Source organism: Monodon monoceros, unplaced genomic scaffold, assembly GCF_005190385.1.
Source record: "Monodon monoceros isolate NGI ecotype Baffin Bay Population unplaced genomic scaffold, NGI_Narwhal_1 Super_Scaffold_6, whole genome shotgun sequence".
Taxonomy (NCBI): domain Eukaryota; kingdom Metazoa; phylum Chordata; class Mammalia; order Artiodactyla; family Monodontidae; genus Monodon; species Monodon monoceros.
In genome coordinates, this window is record NW_021703783.1 from 71,903,580 (window position 1) to 71,923,940 (window position 20,361).

Sequence of the window (20,361 nt, forward strand, 5' to 3'; positions counted from 1 at the left end):
TAGTTTTTAATAATGTAGTGTTCGCCTTAGGTTTTCCAATATACATTTTTAATTAGTCTAATTGTTATTAAAATGATACTATATCACTTCACTTGTAGTGCAGGAGCCTTATAACAGAATATCCCCAATTCCTTTTTCCTCTCCCTGTGATATTGCTGCCGTTCATTATTTATCCACAGGCTATGCTCACACAGAATATTATTACTATTATTACTTTAAACAAAGTTATTGTTTATATCAAATAAGAATAAGAAAAATAGGGCTTCCCTGGTGGCGCAGTGGTTGGGAGTCCGCCTGACGATGCGGGAGATGCGGGTTCGTGCCCCGGTCCGGGAAGATCCCACATGCTGCAGAGCGGCTGGGCCCGTGAGCCATGGCCGCTGGGCCTGCGCGTCTGGAGCCTGTGCTCCGCAGCGGGAGAGGCCACAACAGTGAGAGGCCCGCGTGCCGCAAAAAAAAAAAAAAAAAAAAAAAGAATAAGAAAAATAATTTTTTTTAATCTTTATGTTTTTCTCTGACATTTTTCTTTCCTTTAAATAGATTCAAGTTTGTGGCTTATATCATCTTCCTTCTGCTTAAAGAAATCTTTTAACATATTTTGCATACAGGTATGCTGGTAATTAATTCCTTCAGTTTTTGTTTGTCTTAGAAAGTTTTTATTTCTCCTTCACTTTAGAGAGTAATCTTTCTCGATATAGAATTCTTGCCTAGTGCTTTTTATTTTTCTTTCAACACTTTGAAGATTTATCCTACCTTCTTTCTTGCATAATTTCTGACAAGAAGTCCACTGTATCTTTGTTTCTTTGTAGGTAAGGTGCATTTTTCCCCTCCCGGATTCTTTTAATTTTTTTTTTCTGTCTGTCTGTCTGTCTCTCTCACTCTCTTTATTTTGGAGGGAAAGGGTTTCTAAATACTATGTGCCCAGAAGTAGTGTTTTGGTATTTATTTTTGGTATTTATCCTACTTACTGTTCTCTGACTTTCCTGCATCTGTGGTTTGGTGTCTATCATAAAGTTTGGAAGCTTCTCAGCCATTATTACTTCAAATATTCCTTTCTTCTTCTAGTATTCCATTTATGTGTATGTTATATCTTTTGACATTATTCCACAATTTTTGGATGTTCTGGGTTTTTTTTTTTTTTCCCATTCTTTTTTCTCTTTGAATTTCTTTTTGGGAGGTTTATATTGACCTATCTTCAAGCTCACTGACTCCTTCCTCAGATTTATCTAGTCTACTGATAAACAAATCATAGCATTCTTAATATCTATTATAGGGTTTGGGATTTCTAGCATTTCTTTTGGATTCTTCCTCAGAGTCTCCATCTCTCTGCTTACTTTACCCAAGTGTTCTTGAGTGTTATCTACTTTTTCCATTAGAGCTCATAATGTTTTGTCAATAAGGTTTTTTAAAAATACCCTGTGAAAATTTCAACATCTGTGTCACATTTGAGTCTGGTTCTAATGCTTACTTTGTCTCTAGACTATTTTTCCCTTACCTTGCATCATGCTTTGTAATTTTTGTTGAAAGCCAGGCATGTGTATCAGGTAATGAGAACTGAGGTAAATAGGCCTTTAGTATGAGGACTTAATGCTAATTTGCTTAGGAACTGGACTGTATTTGTATTTGCTCTGGCTTTAGGTAACAAAAGTTTCAAATTCCTTTAGTGTCCTTGGTTTGTCTCCCCACTTAGCTTTTGGCTTCCCTAAGTACTCTTCCTCAGAAAAGGTTTGTACCTTGCAGCTCTTTCAGCTATAATCCACTGTTACTGCACTAGAGCCTTATTGCGTGACGATAAGGAAAGGGGGAGGGAGAGCATTCTCTAATCTTATGATTAAATCTTATTCTTTTAGTGGGCCTATGAGTCTGGACTATGGCCTTCACAACTATTTCTCTCCTGGTGTATCTTCCCACTGCCCCACCCCCACCTTGCTTTGGTAAAACAGGAAGTTTAGAGGAGCTGGATAAGGATCAGCTGGGATAAGTCTCTGGTAAAGTCCTTTCCCCAGGATAGTAGATCTTTGTTACAGAGAGTACTCTGGGTGTGTTACACAATGATTATACAGCTCCTCCCCATTCCGGAGCTCTGAGGGGATCTTCCTCGGGTCTTCAATTGAAACCTGGTAGAGTTTCTAGAGGTAAAACCCATAAGTTTGGGGTTCCCGTAAGACCTCAGAACCTAAGAGTTTCTCATTTTCATGCTAAACCACAAAATTATCATTTAAGTGTTTCTACCAGTTTATGGCTACCTTGGCTTCTGCTCCACTTAGCAGATTCCAACTATGAGTCTCTGAATTCAACTGTCTAGCCAGTATAGTGTTTTGCCCTGAAACCACCATTTTCTGATGAGTTCAAGAAAAGTCATTGATATTTGTGGTTTCTGGGTTTTTTGTTTTCGTTTTGTTTATAAATTGTAGCAGCAGTTACTTCCAAGCTCTTCACATATTATTGCTGCAATTGGAAATGTCTTAGTTCTTTTAGGTCAGTGACATTTGTCTTTCTAGCTTCTAAAATTCTATTGCTGTAATCGTTTTTGGTTTTTTTTTTGCGGTACGCGGACCTCTCATTGTTGTGGCCTCTCCCGTTGTGGAGCACAGGCTCCGGACGCGCAGGCTCAGAGGCCATGGCTCACAGGTCCAGCTGCTCCGCGGCATGTGGGATCTTCCCAGACCAGGGCACGAACCCGTGTCCCCTGCATCGGCAGGCGGACTATCAACCTCTGCGCCACCAGGGAACATTTTTATGGGATTTGGTGAAGAAGTAGAGGTTAATACATTTGTTCAATTTCCCACCCAATTAGTTAAACTTCACCATTGTATTCCCTCAGAACTCCATGAGACATAGTTTCCTCAGCTAGGTCAATATCTATATTGGCTCCTAGAATCATTATTTTGTTCACTTTTATATCTTCAAGGCCAAAACAGTACTTGGTAAGTAATAGGTACCTCAAAAATATGTGCTAAGTAAATGGGTAGATGAATGAATGACTGAATGAATGAATGGTCACTTAAATTACTGGAGTTGTAGGTATGCCGAGAAGGGCCTTCTCTTCAAACCACCTCATCATTGGTCTGCTTAAGCTGGAAGTTCCTTTGGAGTTTCATAGATGTCAGTCTGTAAGCATTTTCTTCTTTCTGGAGTTGTGTGTTGATGTTGAATGACTCTGGGAGAAATGACAGAGAAGCCAATATCACCTAACATTATGGTAGAAACTTTGCATGAACCTAAACAAAATTGTTTGAAGACTGTCAAAACTGGCAGAACTCACATATTTGTGTTGGTTAAGATACTCTTCTTTGTAATACCTTGAGAGGAAAATAAAATATCTTTAATATTAATTCTTTTTCCTTATCACAATTATATCTGCATATATTTTTTAAATGCTGAATTATTACTTTTTTTTTAATTAATTTATTTTATTTTATTTACTTTTGGCTGTGTTGGGTCTTTTTTGCTGTGCGTGGGCTTTCTCTAGTTGCGTCGAGCAGAGGCTACTCTTTGTTGCGGTGCGCAGGCTTCTCATTGCGGTGGCTTCTCTTGTTGCGGAGCACAAGCTCTAGATGCGCGGGCTTCAGTTGTTGTGGCTCACGGGCTCAGTAGATGTGGCGCATGGGCTTAGTTGCTCCACGGCATGTGGGATCTTCCCGGACCAGGGCTCGAACCCATGTCCCCTGCATTGGCAGGTGGATTCTTAACCACTGCGCCACCAGAGAAGCCCCTGAATTATTACTTTTACTGAAGAATTTCCATGTATCATTTGTTAGTCTAATGCCTGGCACATAGGTAGTTTTTAATAAATAATAATTTCTAATTGATCAAACAAATTGAATGAATTCATTCACACATTGGGTTGAGGGATGTGTGTTTATTATAGAATTCTGCTCTAGAGTAGAAGTCAACAAATGTTTTCTAGGTAAAGGGCCAGGAATTAAATATTTTTGGTTTGTGAGCATAAATCCCTGTTATAACTATTTAGCTCTGGCATTGTAGAGCAAAATCAGCTACAGACATATGTAAATGAATAGGCATGACTGCGTGCAAATAAAACTTTATTTACAAAACTAGGAAGTGGGCTGGATTTGAGCCATGCACCCTGGCTTGGCAAACCCTACACTAGAGTCCAGGCATTTGACCTGTACTCTGTAATTTTTTATTCCTCTTTCTACTGAACATTCCCTTTGGTATGTACCATAGGCCCCTCAATCTCAGCATGTTGAAAACTGAGTTTATCATTATTCACCAACTTAAGTGTTCCCTGTGTATTTTCTACCTCAGGAAATGCCAAAACCTTCTCCCCAACTAATCAACAGTCTAAGATTGCCTATCTCCACTTCACTTAGTTGTTCCGGGGTTTTATCTTGTTCCTTCATCTGGAACATATTCCTTTGCTGTCTCATTTTGTTTAATAGGGACCAATATCCCTTTCATTTTATAGGATAACATTTTAAAAAGTAACATACATGAAAAGAGGATTTGAAATCAGTTGTGTTTTTAAAGACATGTTATCATGGTTTCTTTTAAATTCCATCAGTGTATTTCTACAACAGTGCATATCTATGACTATATCTCTACTTGGAAATAGTATTAAAAGTCAAAATTCAAAAAGTTGTAAATATCAAATTTAGAGCCAAATGGTCCTACTATATACCTTAACCCCATGATGACTTTTGATTTTAATGTATGAAAACATAAAGAGAGGGAATATATTTATTTATGCACATGTAAAATTCTTATTTTTGAAATTTTTACAAGTTTTCATTGAGGGAATGTAAAAATTGATGGGTTAAGATATTTTATACTATTGTTTTGAGCATAATATATATATTATTTAAACTGTTAACTCAAGATTTCCATATTTCTTACCAATCAGTTGTCTTTTTTTTCCCTTGTTGCTTTATTTTGTAAGTAATTATTGACCAAACCTGGTTGTTCTCTAAAAGAAATTCATTTCCCCATAATGTTTGTGTGGACTCTGGGGCTATGAATCATGGAGACACATAATTTATGTATTTGTAGGGATACATTAATGCATATTTTTTACTTGAAATTACATTTAAACCCTGAATATAACAGTAAATATTACTCAGCTGCTTTTTTTTAACATACAAAGTTTGTAAAGTAAGGCTTTTAAAGCATGCAATTCATGTTAAAAGACCTAAAACACCCATCGGCCTGATCTGGAGTGAGATGTCCCTGGAGTCAGGGGAACATCCATATCCAAATTTCAGTTCTTCAGAAATAGCTATAAATCTGTGCAAACAACGTCTCTTATTTATTAATACCACCTTTATTTACACTGTATGTGTTTTTCCTTGAAGATTACTCAAAATTTTGCAAGTTAGTCTGTGAATGAATACATAAGAAAATATTTATCACTAATCACATGCATTCACTCACTTCAGGGAACTTCCATTTCATAGAAGAGTGTGTTCCAGATGTGTTTTATAAGTTGCTTCTCCTAGAGACATTGGTAGAGAAAGAGAACTCAGATCCTTAAATTGCCATTCCAGAACTCCACGTTTTGTCTGACAGCAGAAGCAGTGGTCTTAGGGGGCAGAAGTCCTTTGAAATTCTTTTCAAAGTTTAGCCTCCAGGCAGCAAGGAGAGGCAATGGTGGCCAGCGAAGGGTGAGTGAGCAAAAGAAAATGGGATCTCAGGATCCAGAATTCTGGGTCAATGCATGGCCAAACATCTTCCACAACCTGGTTTTTAAGAAGCAGTGAAAAAAATCGTGCACAGATGAACTTCTGTAAAGTTCTGATGCATTACTGTAAATTGCTATGAAAAGACCAAGATTTATTAATATAATGTACAGTTTCCTAATGCTATCCCACCTGAAGCCCATGGCACTTTATGTCCTCTGGTTGGTGTTGGTTCCTTTCCAGGTAGAACCCAAATCAAAGGTCCAATTTCAACTCAGTGGAATGAGCAGCTCTACTTCAAAAGGTCAACTTGTGTCCTAAAAATGACATAATTAACCTGAACTATTAGGTTCAGGTTAACCTAACCTGAACTATTAATAGCCATTTTTACTGGTTTCCAAAAAAGAACAAGTTCTTCTTACTGTTAGGTTTTTTTCACCAAAGGTTTTGGTTTAGTGCTAGATTAAAAGGTAAATTTAAGTGGACATGATACATTGTTTGGAGTTCTTTTGCTTTGGAGTAATCTGTATTTTGGCAACCAGTTTTTACTGACAGAGCCACAGAATGACAATGTGGTTTAAAATTGCCTATGAAGCACAATGTGTTCATGAAAAAATGTTATAGAAATGCTCTGTCTTTGCCATTTTATTCAGTGTCCCCCAAAGCGGTCATGTCACTGAGGTGAGAGGGTTGACTCTTCCATACTCTTTTCACAAAAATCTCCTATATAGTATTTCTCAAAGTATATTAGTGGCAAATAACCCATTTACATCAAGATATCTTTCTTGCCACTCCTGCACAACTGGAATTCATGCCACCTCACCTTCTAACCCAGCCCTTATATCTCAGCCTGTGGTTCAGTCCTTCTCCAGTTAGGAACAGGGAGAGTGTGTTGTGGGGAAGAAAGGTTTGTATTAGTGCTCTATTGCTGCCGTAACAAATTACCACAAATTGAGTGGCTTGAAACAACACAAATTTATTATCTTACAGTTCTGGAGGTCAGAAATCTGAAATGGTCTCACTGGTCTAAAATGAAGATACCGGGGGGCCACATTCCTCTCTGGAGACTCTAGGTTAGAATAGAAAAATCAGAACATTTGTGCTGTGCCTGGCATTGTGCTCAACTAGATGGAACTAAATGGCTCTCAGTTTATAGGCACTGGGGAGTGCTTCTCTATTCATTTGGCTTCCTTCTATTTTTATTCCAGAACTGTGAGTGACAGCAATTACTGGTAGGTGGGTTTGCCCGCAGTAGACCTCAAATTTTCCTTCAGTGGTCTATTCTAATGTCTCAAGTGGGGTTGAGGGTGGATAAAAAGAACAGAGAGCATCCCCAAATCTATTTGGCCTTTAACCTAAGCCACGTTTTCCAATATAGGTTTCACTGGCAATAAAGTTGACATATTCATCCTATCACTTTATCTGCTATATACAAGATGAATTTTATTTGTGACCCCCTAAAAATTCAGTATCCCTTCTATACAGTAGTTCTGGATTTACTCATATCACCAGTCTGGACTCAAACACAGATCTGACACCAAAGGTCTTATTCTTAACCATTAATCATCTTTGCCTACATGCTACAATTATCGATATTTTAAAGTTTAAATAATTTCATTAGCCATATCTCACACATAAAAGATGTTCAATAATGGTGAGATTTTCTCCCTCTGCTTTATGAGTAGAAGGAGAATCAAGTAAAGTAGAAATCTGTAAATATTGTATAAGGTAATTTTTACATTAATCAGCTCTCAACATGTAGGGCAAATAATTTTCAATCTAATGGTTGGTTTTTCATTCATTGATTGGTCTCTTCATTCATACATTCAATTAGTTTTTACTTTTTAGAGAAAAATATAAGGCAAAATGAGTAAGTCCAAATTTAGTTTTGAGCATAGCATTCATGTTTTTAAATGAACAATATAGAAGAATGAAATTCAACTGTTTCCCTGTAACTCTCAAAGCTAATATTTCTTTTTTTTCCTGATATAGAATAACATAACCAAAGAAGATGAACTGCCTGGAACTTATAATAAATAATACCAATTCAGCTGTGTAGCCATAATTTTTGCTTTTGTGACCCCAGCATGAATTCATCCTTGTATCTTCTGACAGTAACATAACCTTGGCATACCTCTAACAGACAGTCTGAATATCACATTCCCTATAATAATTATAGGAAAGGTTGAGACAAATTTTTACTTGATTTAAAAAAAATTGTGGACAGGATACTCTCCAGTATTATTATGCTTCCATGGAAAAGCCAACTACTAACACTTACTAAACAACTAACAACAGATTTTCTCTGTTGCAGCTGGCGATAAGTTTTATAGATCAGTAGATATTTCTCGGGACATCAAATGCAGGATGAGATCAGTCTGTCTCTATGGGATTAGGCTGCAAAGCTATTGGTGTTTTTGAGGAAAAACAGTGACAGATGGTGTATCATTTACTTTTGTTGTTGGGCAGATTTATATAAGCATCGCGCTACCACGTAGCTAATGTTAAAAGCAGAATTTCCACTTGTGAAAATATACACTGTTGCTTTAGGAAGTATGAATACCTGCTCTATCATCTAATGCTCTAATAGTTAAGCAGAATGTGGAAGTTTCACCCTTTTGGAAATACAATTTGGAAAGACAGATTTCATTTGATTTTTTCAACTACAAAATTTTCTAAGGCTCTTTTGATACTTGCTTGAGGGTGTGATGATTTGCAATGTGTAAGATCAAGTATTAAATAAAACACTAAACTCTGAAGTCAGAAAATCAGAGCTTGAGTCCTGGTTCATTCATTTGAAATGCATGACCTTGGGGAGATTATTCAACTTTTCTAATATTTATTTGTAAATAACGTATATCAGCCTCAGACATTTATTATGAAATTTTATAGGTCATTTTCACTTCTAAATATAATATTTGGTATGTAGTAATACTTATTAGCTATTATTATTACTTTATGTTAGTTAGGGTTTGAGCAGAAACAACACATTCAAAGTATCGAATTGAAAAGACTTTATAATGAAGGACATATACAGAGGCGTGTTCAGGCGGTAAAGAAAGTAGAGAGAATGGTTGATTATCCACAACAAGCAACAGCTGCAAACAATGACCAGCCTGTAAGAAAGAGGGAAGGGACTGGTATTATCAGAATGCAGGGAAATCTGTAGGCTTAGGAGGCTGGGATCCCTGAATAAATGTGGCAGCAGAAGCAGAGTCACACAGCCATTGACACAATCACAGCTGGTGGGGAGGGATGTGAGGCAAATCAATTCTCCACTGCCCTACAAATTACTCTCATATGTCAGACCCAGTGGAAGCCAGAGACTAAGGAAACACCATAATGAGGTCCGTAGAGGTCAGCCCTCTGGGGCACAGGACAGGGTAGAGATGGTAAACAGAGTGTAGCCAGCATGGCATTAGATTTGACAGTCTCCTCCTGAGGTCCCATATCTTCTCCTGCGTGAATTGTGACAATCTGGGCCTGTTTGCCAAGCAAACACTTGTTCTGTCTTATCCAGGATACAGCTGTGGCCTCCTTGGAGGCTCTACTGCTCTGGATGCCAGTTACTCTCTCTCAGCCACATAGACTTCTTTCTTCAAATGCAAGGGTCTTGAGGTCACAAGTCCACAGAACTTCCCTGTACTGGAAGCCTTCTCATCCTGGTCTCCTACTGGAAAACCATTGCCAAGGGCACTTTGACGTGAAGACAAAGTGTAGGCGTAGTGGTGTTATTCTATTGAGTCATTTCCAATATCGGTAACTCTGAGGAGCTAGACCACCACCACATTTTCCTCTCCCAAAGACACACTTTTTTTTTTTTTTTTGCGGTATGCGGGCCTCTCACTGTTGTGGCCTCTCCCGTTGCGGAGCACAGGCTCCGGACGTGCAGGCCCAGTGGCCATGGCTCACAGGCCCAGCAGCTCCGCGGCATGTGGGTTCTTCCCGGACCGGGGCACGAACCCGTGTCCCCTGCATCGGCAGGCGGACTCTCAACCACTGCGCCACCAGGGAAGTCCCAAAGACACACTTTTGAACACAAGTAGTATTTAATCTTTTTCTGAATAGAAGAAGGTAAATTAATTAAATATAAGATACTTGTCAATAGTTGCCCTTTATATCAGTACATTTAATTTTGCAACTCCTTTCATGTGAAATAGTTGGTACTTTTAAACTGTTCCACAACAGTATTTCAGGGGAATAAGATACTGGCTTGGTGTGTGATTAAACGGAAAACATGTTTTCATAATGTCTTTTCTCTATTGCTTTAAAGTAGCTAGATATAATTTAAAACAGAAGATTGAGGTAAATTTCTGACTCCACCAGCTCAGAGAGCTCACTTAACCTCAGTGGGTTGCCATGCTTTCATCTTTGACATTAGGATGTGAATATTTGCCCTGCTCTAGGGTAGAAATCACATAACAGATATGAGAATCTTTATGTAAATTATGGTTTATTTGAGAAACTAATTCTTTTTTCTTTTCTCTCTCTCTGTCTCTGTCTCTTTCTCTTTCTCTCTCTCTCTTTTTTTCTGGCAACATGAACTCTGCTATCCTCTAACTCAGGGAAAGCCTAGGGTTTTGGTCAAGAGTTATATAATGACTAGCTCTGAGACTTTGAAGAAGTCCCATGACACTAGACAGATAATAGATACTTTAAAGATATATTATTTTAAAAGCCTATTGAATAAAATATATTTAATTTTATCTTTAATTCTCAACTTTGTACAAAGTTATTTAGCTATAATCATATTCAAATATTAATTCTTTTTTGAGATATAGTTGGTTTTGCAGTTCCTTGCTAAGTTAATAAAGAATAACATTGTTTCGTATAATTGATCGATAATGTTTAATTCAGTTATGATGTTAGTATAACTTTAAAAAGTGCTTGCCCTCATCATAGAAGAAGAATGATATAATATACCAGATGGAAATCCACTTACTCCTTAGGGGTCAGGAATGCAAATAAAATAACTATGTAATAATATGGTCCAGCTGCACTTTTGGATTTAGCAGAGGCCCTAGTCGTGATATGACATCTGAAAGATTTTTCACAACATATTTTTCCAGATGCAATTTGTCATGTCCAGATACAGGATCTGCCAAATTACAAAAATCTACACAGATGCTAGATTTTAAAAAAGAAGGGACTTGGGCTTCCCTGGTGGCGCAGTGGTTGAGAGTCTGCCTGACGATGCAGGAGACACGGGTTCGTGCCCCAGTCTGGGAAGATCCCCCACATGCCGTGGAGCGGCTGGGCCCGTGAGCCATGGCCGCTGAGCCTGCGCTTCCGGAGCCTGTGCTCCACAACGAGAGAGGCCACAACAGTGAGAGGCCCGCGTACCGCAAAAAAAAAAAAAAAAAGAAGGGACTTACACAAGTTAGGAATTGTTCAGTAACTACTCCTTCTCCTCCTCTCATCCCCAAAAATGCAATCCAACAACTCAAATACCGTTCAATAAATCTATAAAATAAGCAGGTTCTACCTTGCTCTGAGTTTATTTCTTTATATGAAACACATCAAAAGCCCCCGATAGAGGGTGTTTGTATATATGAGTGTGTTTGTGTGTGCATGTTTTTAAAATATGGACCATTATTGGAAATCCCAAAAAGCACATAGGAAATGTATACTTACATTTTCACTGCTGTTCAAAAGACCTCATGCTTTGGTCTGTATCCTTGACCCTTTCACAGTACAGTCAGTTGGTGTAGTGAAGAATGTTATGAGCTGTAAGTCAAGTAAACAAGTCTTTATAAGTCAAGTAAAATCAGTCCAAATTCAGGTTCTCCCATTTTCATGCTTTGTGGCCATCGTGACAGTCATTAAACTTTCTGAGACTGAGGTTCTAAAATGAACAAAGTCATGCTTCAACTAGAGAATCTCCAGGTTCCCTCTAAATTCTGAAATGTATTGAAACTTATGCTTCTAATTTTAGAATTCAGTTATCTGTGGCCTATGTTGCCCCCAAATGGCCTCTAAATAAATGTTTTATTTTATATTTTAATAGATTTTATTTTTTAGGGCAATTTTAGTTCTTCAGAAAAAAAATGTTCAGAAAGTACAAGGAATGCCTGTACACTCTCTGCTCCCTTCTCACTGTTTCCCCTATTATTAACATCTTGCATTACTGTGGTACATGTGTTACAATTGATAAACCAATATATTCAGTACACTAACTGAATTCCATAGTTTGCATCAGGGTTCACCCTTTATGTTGTAGTTTTGACAAATGCATAATGTTATGTGTCCACCATTATAGTATCATACAGAATAGTTTCAACAGCCCTAAGAGTGTCCTGTGCTCCGCCTATTCATCTCCGTTTCCCTCCTCCTGAACTTGGGAAACCACTGATTTTTTTCTATCGTTATAGTTTTGCCTTTTCCATAATATCATATGGTTAGAATCATACAGTGTGTAGCTTTTTCAGGTTGGCTATTTTCGCTTAATAACATGCATTTAAAGTTCCTCCAAGTTTTTCTGTGGCTTGATAGTTTATTTTTATCACTGAATAATATTTATTGCATAATTGTATTATTATTTGTTTATCCATTATACTATTGAAAGACATTTCGTTGCTTCCAATTTTTGGCAATTATGAATAAAGCAGCTATAAACATTCATGGGCAGGTTTTTGTGTGGACATAAAATTTTAACTCATTTGGGTAAATACCTAGGAGCATGATTGTTGGCTGTATTGTAAGACTATGTTTAACTTGTAAGAGAATGCCAAACTGTCTTACAAAGTGGTTGTATCATTTTGTATTCCCACCAACAAAGAATAAGTTTTTATAAACAAATGTTTTTATTTTAAGAAATACAATCTAAATAAAATCAGTCCAAATAGCTCCTGAGTATGAATATTTTAATAACTAAACATCAGTTAGCTTATACTTCATATAATAGGAATTCTTGTTTATACAAGATAAAAAAATTGATATATGTTTAATAGTATTGTTTTACAGACTTTGCCATCATTTAAACTATATATCTAAAATATTCCATATACATGAAAAAAATGTGTTTTTGTATAATATCCTTTAAGAACACTTTTAGCTACCTGTGATAATGTCCACTACACTTCATGTATATTTATATTACTGTAAGTCAGGTATACAACTGATGAGTCTGAGGAATTTCTACAACACTTCTGAGCTAATCACAAGTCACGTTGGTTTTACTGAATCTCAGTACTTGGCCTCTGGTTGATGCAGATGTTTTCTGGTGATCAGTTACGTCTTGGTGAGATCCAAGATTATAACATTTAGAAACCCACTGTATAAGAAATTAAATTTTCAGGCCTAAAATATAAGCTTTGGAGCATGAGACCCTTTTATAATATAACTCCTGATTTCCTCTCTACTTTCACTTATTTCCACTGCTGGTCTTATCCAATGCTCCAGATATAAAGAAATATTTGACATGAAAATGTTTGCTTTAGTCCGCAAATTCTGGAAGCCAGTAATATATAGTGGGTTCAGATGTGGGTCCTAAAGCCAAAGTGTTGGTTCAATTCCCATATCTGCAACTTCTTAGCTATTTGAAAATGGGTTGTCATTTAACTTTTATTAGCCTCAGTTTACTTCATTGAGTTGTTGTAAGAATTAGATGAGACAATACCTGCAAATATTTGAGCACAGCAGAGAGATAGCAGACCAGAAAGGTTAATGAGTACTATCATTAAGGGTATTGGACTTGTTTCTTTCCACTGACTCTCCTTTTCTCTGCCTCACTTATTTATTAAAAGCATTCAGGGATCATCTCCAAGAAATCTTCCTTGGCAACCTGTCACTGTCGCCCACCAACAAGCTGAATGAGTTCTTCTTGCTAGATGGAGCCTTCTCTTTCCCTTTATCCTAAAACTCATCACTCTATCTAATTTGTTACTTTTCTGTTTGTTACTAACATGTAAACCCCTTGAGGTCCCAGACTCTGTGTTACCCCATTGTTATCGCCAGCACCGGGCACTTAGGAATACTTTGGTTGAAGTAATGGAAAACTTGACTCAAAACCAGGCTTGAACAACAGAGGAACTTAATGGGCTACATAACTGATGACCAGAGGTATGTCCGAATTTAGGCGAGGTTTGATCAAATGTTCTTGATATCAAAAAAGACCCTTCGTTTCCATGCCTCCTTGCCACCATTCTCAGTGCTGTTTCAACCTAAGGCTGCTCTTTCTTGGGGTTACAGATGGCTGCCAGGGTCTGCTAGTGGCTACCAGTGACTCAATTACTGTCAGCAGACGGAGAGAACATTGGTCTGAGTTCTCCTGGGAGAACACGAAAGCTTCTTTCTTTCTCAGAAGCCCTCGAAACATCTCTTCTTGTCACATTGACCTGAATTGGATCGTGTGCTCATCCCTGAAGGCCAACAGCATGGGTTGTGCCTATTGGCTTAGTCAGTTGAGTCATACCTAGGCTGGGTTTGGGCTATTTCCACCCCCCTTCCCTGCCCCCCGCCCCACACCCATTCACATGAGCTGCGCAGAAAAAGAGGAAAATAAAATAAAATTAGCAGACTGTTACCAAGAAAAAGGAGGAACATATGTGATAGACACAATTACACCCTCCCTTTTCAAAAGCACAAAACTGGATCAGAAAATAATCTTGTGATCTTTAATGCTATGGCATCTATGAAAGAAAGTGATATGCCTAAGTATGATTTCCACCATCTACCTCTTTGAAATGAAATTCAAATTATGTGTACGGGAGCTAACCTCCAATATATACATTGTGAGTTGCATATACTGTTTGATATGAGCTTCATGAGAATAGGGTCCTGATTTATTTGGTTTACTACTAAATCCCCCAGTCATAGAATAGTACCTGACACATAGTAGGCATACAATAAATATTTGTTTAATTAGTTCATTCAATTAATTAATATTTCTAATGTTTGAGGTTTACCAATAGAAAGACCAAAAATGCACATGCTGGAGTAAAACAAATCACATTTTTTTCTGTCTAGATTATTAAAGTGCCCAAATCTCTTCATTAACGACTAATTTACATGGCATTGGAAAAAAAGGAGCAAATAAAAACAATGTGCTCTGAAGAACTTGTTCAAATCATGTGAGCATCTGCATCATAAGGTGACTGATGAAAAAATTCAAGGCAGTGAGGCAGGGACTCAAGATTTGTATGCTAGGGGAGAGCAGGGTTAACCCATTCCAGGTTATTCTCAGTACAGCAATCTGAGTGAGGAGTTAAAGTCTAATTCACAACATACAACTTCTCTTTACAAAACTGTACAGTGGCTCTGCATTTCCATTTTAAAAAATCAGCCAAAAATTTAAAAAGCCTATGAGACTTCAGAAACAACCCCTCTCCCCTAGTCACCGCTATAACTTAGATTAATCTTGTGATACTGTCTCCCTCACTCACTCCCCTCCCACTATTGTTAATACTTTGTTGTTGCTCAAATAATCCAGGTAGTGTTTCGCCTTAAAGCCTTGGCACCAGTAATTCCCTTTGCCTGAAAAACTCTTCCCTTACATTGTACGAGTCCGCTCAGTTACCTCTCTATGATAGCTAACATGGTACCCTATTTAACACTGTACCCTGTTCCTCCCTTATACCTTGACACCAAAACCCTATATCATGCTCTACCTTTATTATTTCCATAGTATGTTTTACCTTCTCACATGCAATGTATTCTTATCATTATTATTCGTTTTTTATCTCCATCATCAGAATGTAAACCCCATGAAAGTAGAGATTATTATTTTGTTCACTGATTGATTCTGAGGCATAGAATAAGACTTGGCACATAATATAGCTCAATACATATTTAGTAAATAAATGATTGAATAAGCTTCTACTGTATTAACCATATATTCAAGTCAGTAGTTCAGGCTTATACTATACAGAACAGTAACCCAAAAGGGCAAATTGATTGTCTGTCTTTATTTTCCAATATGCTGACTATTATTTATCTAGGCCTTCTCCATGTTAGAAAATATTCTTGCCAAACAAAATGTACTTTGAGCATATTTAATACTCTAAATTTTTTCTGTGTTTTAATAAAACCCAACTCTCAAATGAAACTAAATAATGGTATAATAGACATAACAGTGACTAGTTCACAGCCAGTTTTGGGTTTCTGAGCATTTGCCCAAGGTCCAAGTATGTAACAAAATTTTGAGCAGAAACTCAAAGGTATAAATATATACTTTATTGGTTTATTGTGTGACCCATTATGGTTGAAATTTGAGTTTTTCCAGCAGGACACTGCTAGGTATAAGGATTGTACATTTTCCACAAAGTGGCACATATCTTTATCTGGAGAACAGAAATTTCTAAAAAATTTTATGATTCTACTTTTAAGCTTTTTAAAAAGAGCTAGCCAATAAATAATCTCTATTTTAGTGAAATCTTAATTGTACAGAAACAAACACGTATATAAGAGAGATAAGTTCTTCTTGGTATTTTTTTTTCCTGATTGGAGTCTTTCTTTCTAAACATTATTAATTTATACTAGTGACATCCACTTACTTGGAAATTAGTCAGCAGTTATTATGGATATGATTGTCTCAGTTCATTTGGACTGCTATAACACAAATACCATAAACTGGGTGGCTTATGTATATTTATTTCTCACAATCTGGAGACAGGAAAATTCAAGATCATGGCACCTGAATATTCAGTGTCTGGTGAGAGCCTGCTTTCTCATTGACAGCTGTCTTCTCCTTGTAACCTCACATGAAGGAAAGGGTGAGGGATCTCTGTGGGACCTCTTTCATAAGGGCACTAATCTTATTCACGAGGGCTCCACCCTCATGACCAATCAATCACCTCCTAAAGGACTCACCTTCTAATACCATCTCTTTGGGGGTTAGAATGTTAACGTTAACTTTGCAGTGACACAAACATTCAATCTATAGCAGTGATTATTTGGCACTTTTTTTTTCTTAATTGAGCTGATAATAGAACAATTTAATGCAGTGATTATTTGGCATTATTTTGTTCTGCAGAGCTTCATTCCTTGAAGATGTTAGTGTTTTTGTTTTTCTCTTTCAGAATTCTTGCTTCATTTATATCTGTTTACCATGTATTGAGAAAGAATAATGGTTGAAAGGTCAAATGTTATAACTTCAAACTGCTTAAATAGCTTGATTTTCTTTAGACTGGGCCATGTATTTTCCTTGCATCAGACTTCCTGACAGCTTCTTGTCTTCCCTATGACATCCAGCATCTCTCAGAAATCTCTCACCGGAATTCATCCAAGCTTTGCTCTTCAAAATTGGAAATTTTTCATCATCTTATGACAGCCTTCTGTTTAATTCTTCCCTTCTTTAGTCAACCAAAATTTTTCTTATTCCTCATATAATTTATCCTTTCCTTTACTCAATAATTTCAATACATATTTTTAGTCCCTAGTATGAACCAGGCACTGGTCTAAAGAAAGGAAATGTAGTGGTGGACAATATAGAGAGGTTCTCTGCCCTCATAGAACTACTGGATGTGGCCTCTTTCCCCAAGAAACAATGCCTCTCTGTATTCCCAGTCTTGTGAAGCCCTTCTCCCTAAACCTGAGTTGGTCCTGTGACCTGCTTTAACCAGTAGAATGCAGAGAAAGTCATGCTATGCAAGTGGTGGCCTAAAGGTTAAGAAGGATGGGAGATTCAGCAATTTCATTCTGGAGAAACCTCCCCATAATGTAAGACTCTGACTACCCTGAAACCAGTATGCTGTGAGGAAGACAACCTAGCTACATAAAGAAGCCACGTGACTGAGGTCATCTTTGAAGTGGATGCTTAAGTGGTGTCCCGCAGATGAGCTGCCCTAGCTGGAATCATCTTGACCAGAAACAAACTCCACTGACCCTGGCCCAAATTGCCAAACTGTGCTCAAGTAGACAAAAGAATTGGTGTTTTAAGGCACTAAGTATAGGGGTCAATTGTCATTTGGCAACAGATAACCAAAGCACAAGGTATTTTCAGGTAAGGTTGATTGGAAAAAAGTCAAAATTCACCAAACGTCACCGCACCCAAATGTTATTTACAGATTTGTAGAAAAAAAATGCATCTAACAGGAATCATACAAGCAATAACCATATTTTAAAATATTATCCTCTTCCATGATACTTTATGCATTTAGTTATATATATATGTATATGCATATACTCACACATACTTTTATTATTTCATTCGTTTATATTTATTTTAATAATAATTGAGCACCTAGTGCCAGGCACTAGACACATGAAATATGTTACTGAATAAAAGTGATATATTTCACAGAAACTGTGAAAGATAATAAATATTTGCAGCATTAAGCCACTATTTTTTGGGTAATTTAGCTACAGAGCAATAGATAACCAATTGGGGAGCTCTACTTCAGACTATTTGTCCCCACTCCCCAAAGTCATATTCCTGAGAGCCCCGGGACCCATAACATTGTTGCTTACAAAACGTGGATTCTGAAATAAGATAGACCTAATTACAGATCCATAACTTCCTACTCATGTGTCTTTGAACAAGTCACTTGACTGTTTTGAGTGATCACTTTCTGCACCTTAAGAAAATTGGGCTGTAACATTTATTTCATTGGATGTTGCAAGGATCTAAAGAGACAAACATAAATATAAGCCCTGTTGTCATTTCTGCTCACATCACAAGTTCCCTTAGAAGAAATTCTCTAACTGCTAAGTTGGTAGTGCATTTGGAGAGTAGGGATCAAGAACTGATGTGGGGGCCCAGGCAAAGCATGATGGTGGCTCAGAGAGAGTCCCATCAAAATAAGACATAATGAGAAAGTAAAAGGAACAGAAATTCTTCTTGATGATATCCATTAATTTTTAAAACTTTTATGTTCCTCTTAATAAGGTTACATATCTTTAGGCTAAATTTTTCTACTTCCTTTAAATATTTCTCATATACCATTTTAGTCATTCATCTATGAAAGTATTTTACTCTAAATTGTTCTAAATAAAGGTACCCAGAACTGAAAGAAATAGTCTAAGCATTGACTAATCAGTACAAAGCTGAATTTTTGCCTCCCTAGTTTTAACTACAGTACTCTTCCCTTAATAAAGTTTGAAATGGTATTATCTTCTTGATGATGAAATCACTCCTTTACTTGATATTGAATGTACTGATAACCATAAAGCTGCTAAGTCATGGTCTCCTTATTTTGTACCAGTGAATTCTGTTGATTGCACATGTGTGAAAGTCTCATATTTACCTTTGGTAAATTTCACCTTGTAACACTTCCCATCTCCTCAGTCCATCACTTTTTGTAGACACATTTGTCCAGAGATAGTTGTTCTCTTCCTCACAGCTCATCAGTAATTTCAATTTACTTAATTTTACCAAAATTATAGCTAAATGCATGTAGGCTTTTATCCATGTGAGGTGAGGAGATATAAATAACTATAATCAGCATCAAAATGTATTTGAATATATCTAAAAATCATCTCAATGAGTATTAACCAAATAACTAGATGTGCATGATTCATATGTATTATGTTTATATTTCTTCCATAGAATACACTGATTAGAAATTTATTTATTTACTCATAATTTTTTTGTGTGCCATGTACTTTGCTAGGTGCTGAGGATATAGCGGTGAACAAGACAAGCTAGGTCTGTGCATTACAGAATTAATGACAAGCAAACAGTGGCAACACATGACATGGAGTCGATTCTATTTCACTTAATCTTTGTATGAATTCTGCATGTGTAATCAATTTTAATTGTCAGATTAATTGCAACCTCACCACGTTAAAATAAATTTTAGAACACTCTGTTCTACTGCTGAGATAAAACTATTTAGTTTATAATTTGGGGCTGCTTTGGAAATGCCATCAGCCTATTTCAGAATGTTTTATTTTTACAACATATTTATGGTATCAGTTTTTGTTTTTCATTGATTGCATGTGTATATTCAAGATATATCTAGCCTGCACCTCTACTTTGGTACATCAGCCTTTTTTAAGAGTTGACATCATTATAATCATTGAATAGCTATGGTTAAAAGAACTATTCCACTGTAAGTTCTATTTTCTTTTTTTTAAGCTAGTTATCATTTTGCCTTTGTGGTATAGGTAGATTACACCCAAGTGTCTATTTAGAAAGGGAAAGGTCACTGAAGATGCAGAGTGCATTCAGTGGACTATACTGACCCAACATATACTGCTACAGCCTCGTGTGTAAAACAAGATCGTGAAGAAAGCTTAAAGATATTTGGTTATATATGCCTCATGTTGTGAGTTACGGAGAAACTAGATGTTTCTGAGGGTAGAGCAAAGACTTGGACCCAGATTTTCTGCCTTCCATTCAGTGGTGTTTCCACCACACCATGTTTCATACTTATACTGGGAATGCTAGGGATGTTTATACTAGGGCAGATATAGAGGAAATGAGATTGGCTGTGTCCTATTCTTGGGTCATAGGTTCATGGGGTTCATTATGGCATTCTCAACTTTTGTCTTTGTTTGAAATTTTCCATATAAGAAGTTTAAAGGTAAGTAGAAAGAGCTCATCTCTTTATTTATTTATTTCATCTCTCATTTAGTACGTCACTATAATTTATAATGTAGAGGTAACTGAATGTAATATAATTTTTGAGGAAAGTAAGTACAGATTACAAAATATTTGCCACTTTGGGGGCACACATCTGCACATAATCATGCTAGCAAGAAGAAACTAGAAGCTATCCTAGGAAATAAGCATGCTATAGAGTCACCATTTCTGCTATGGTAGAAAGTTGTTTTTGGTTTC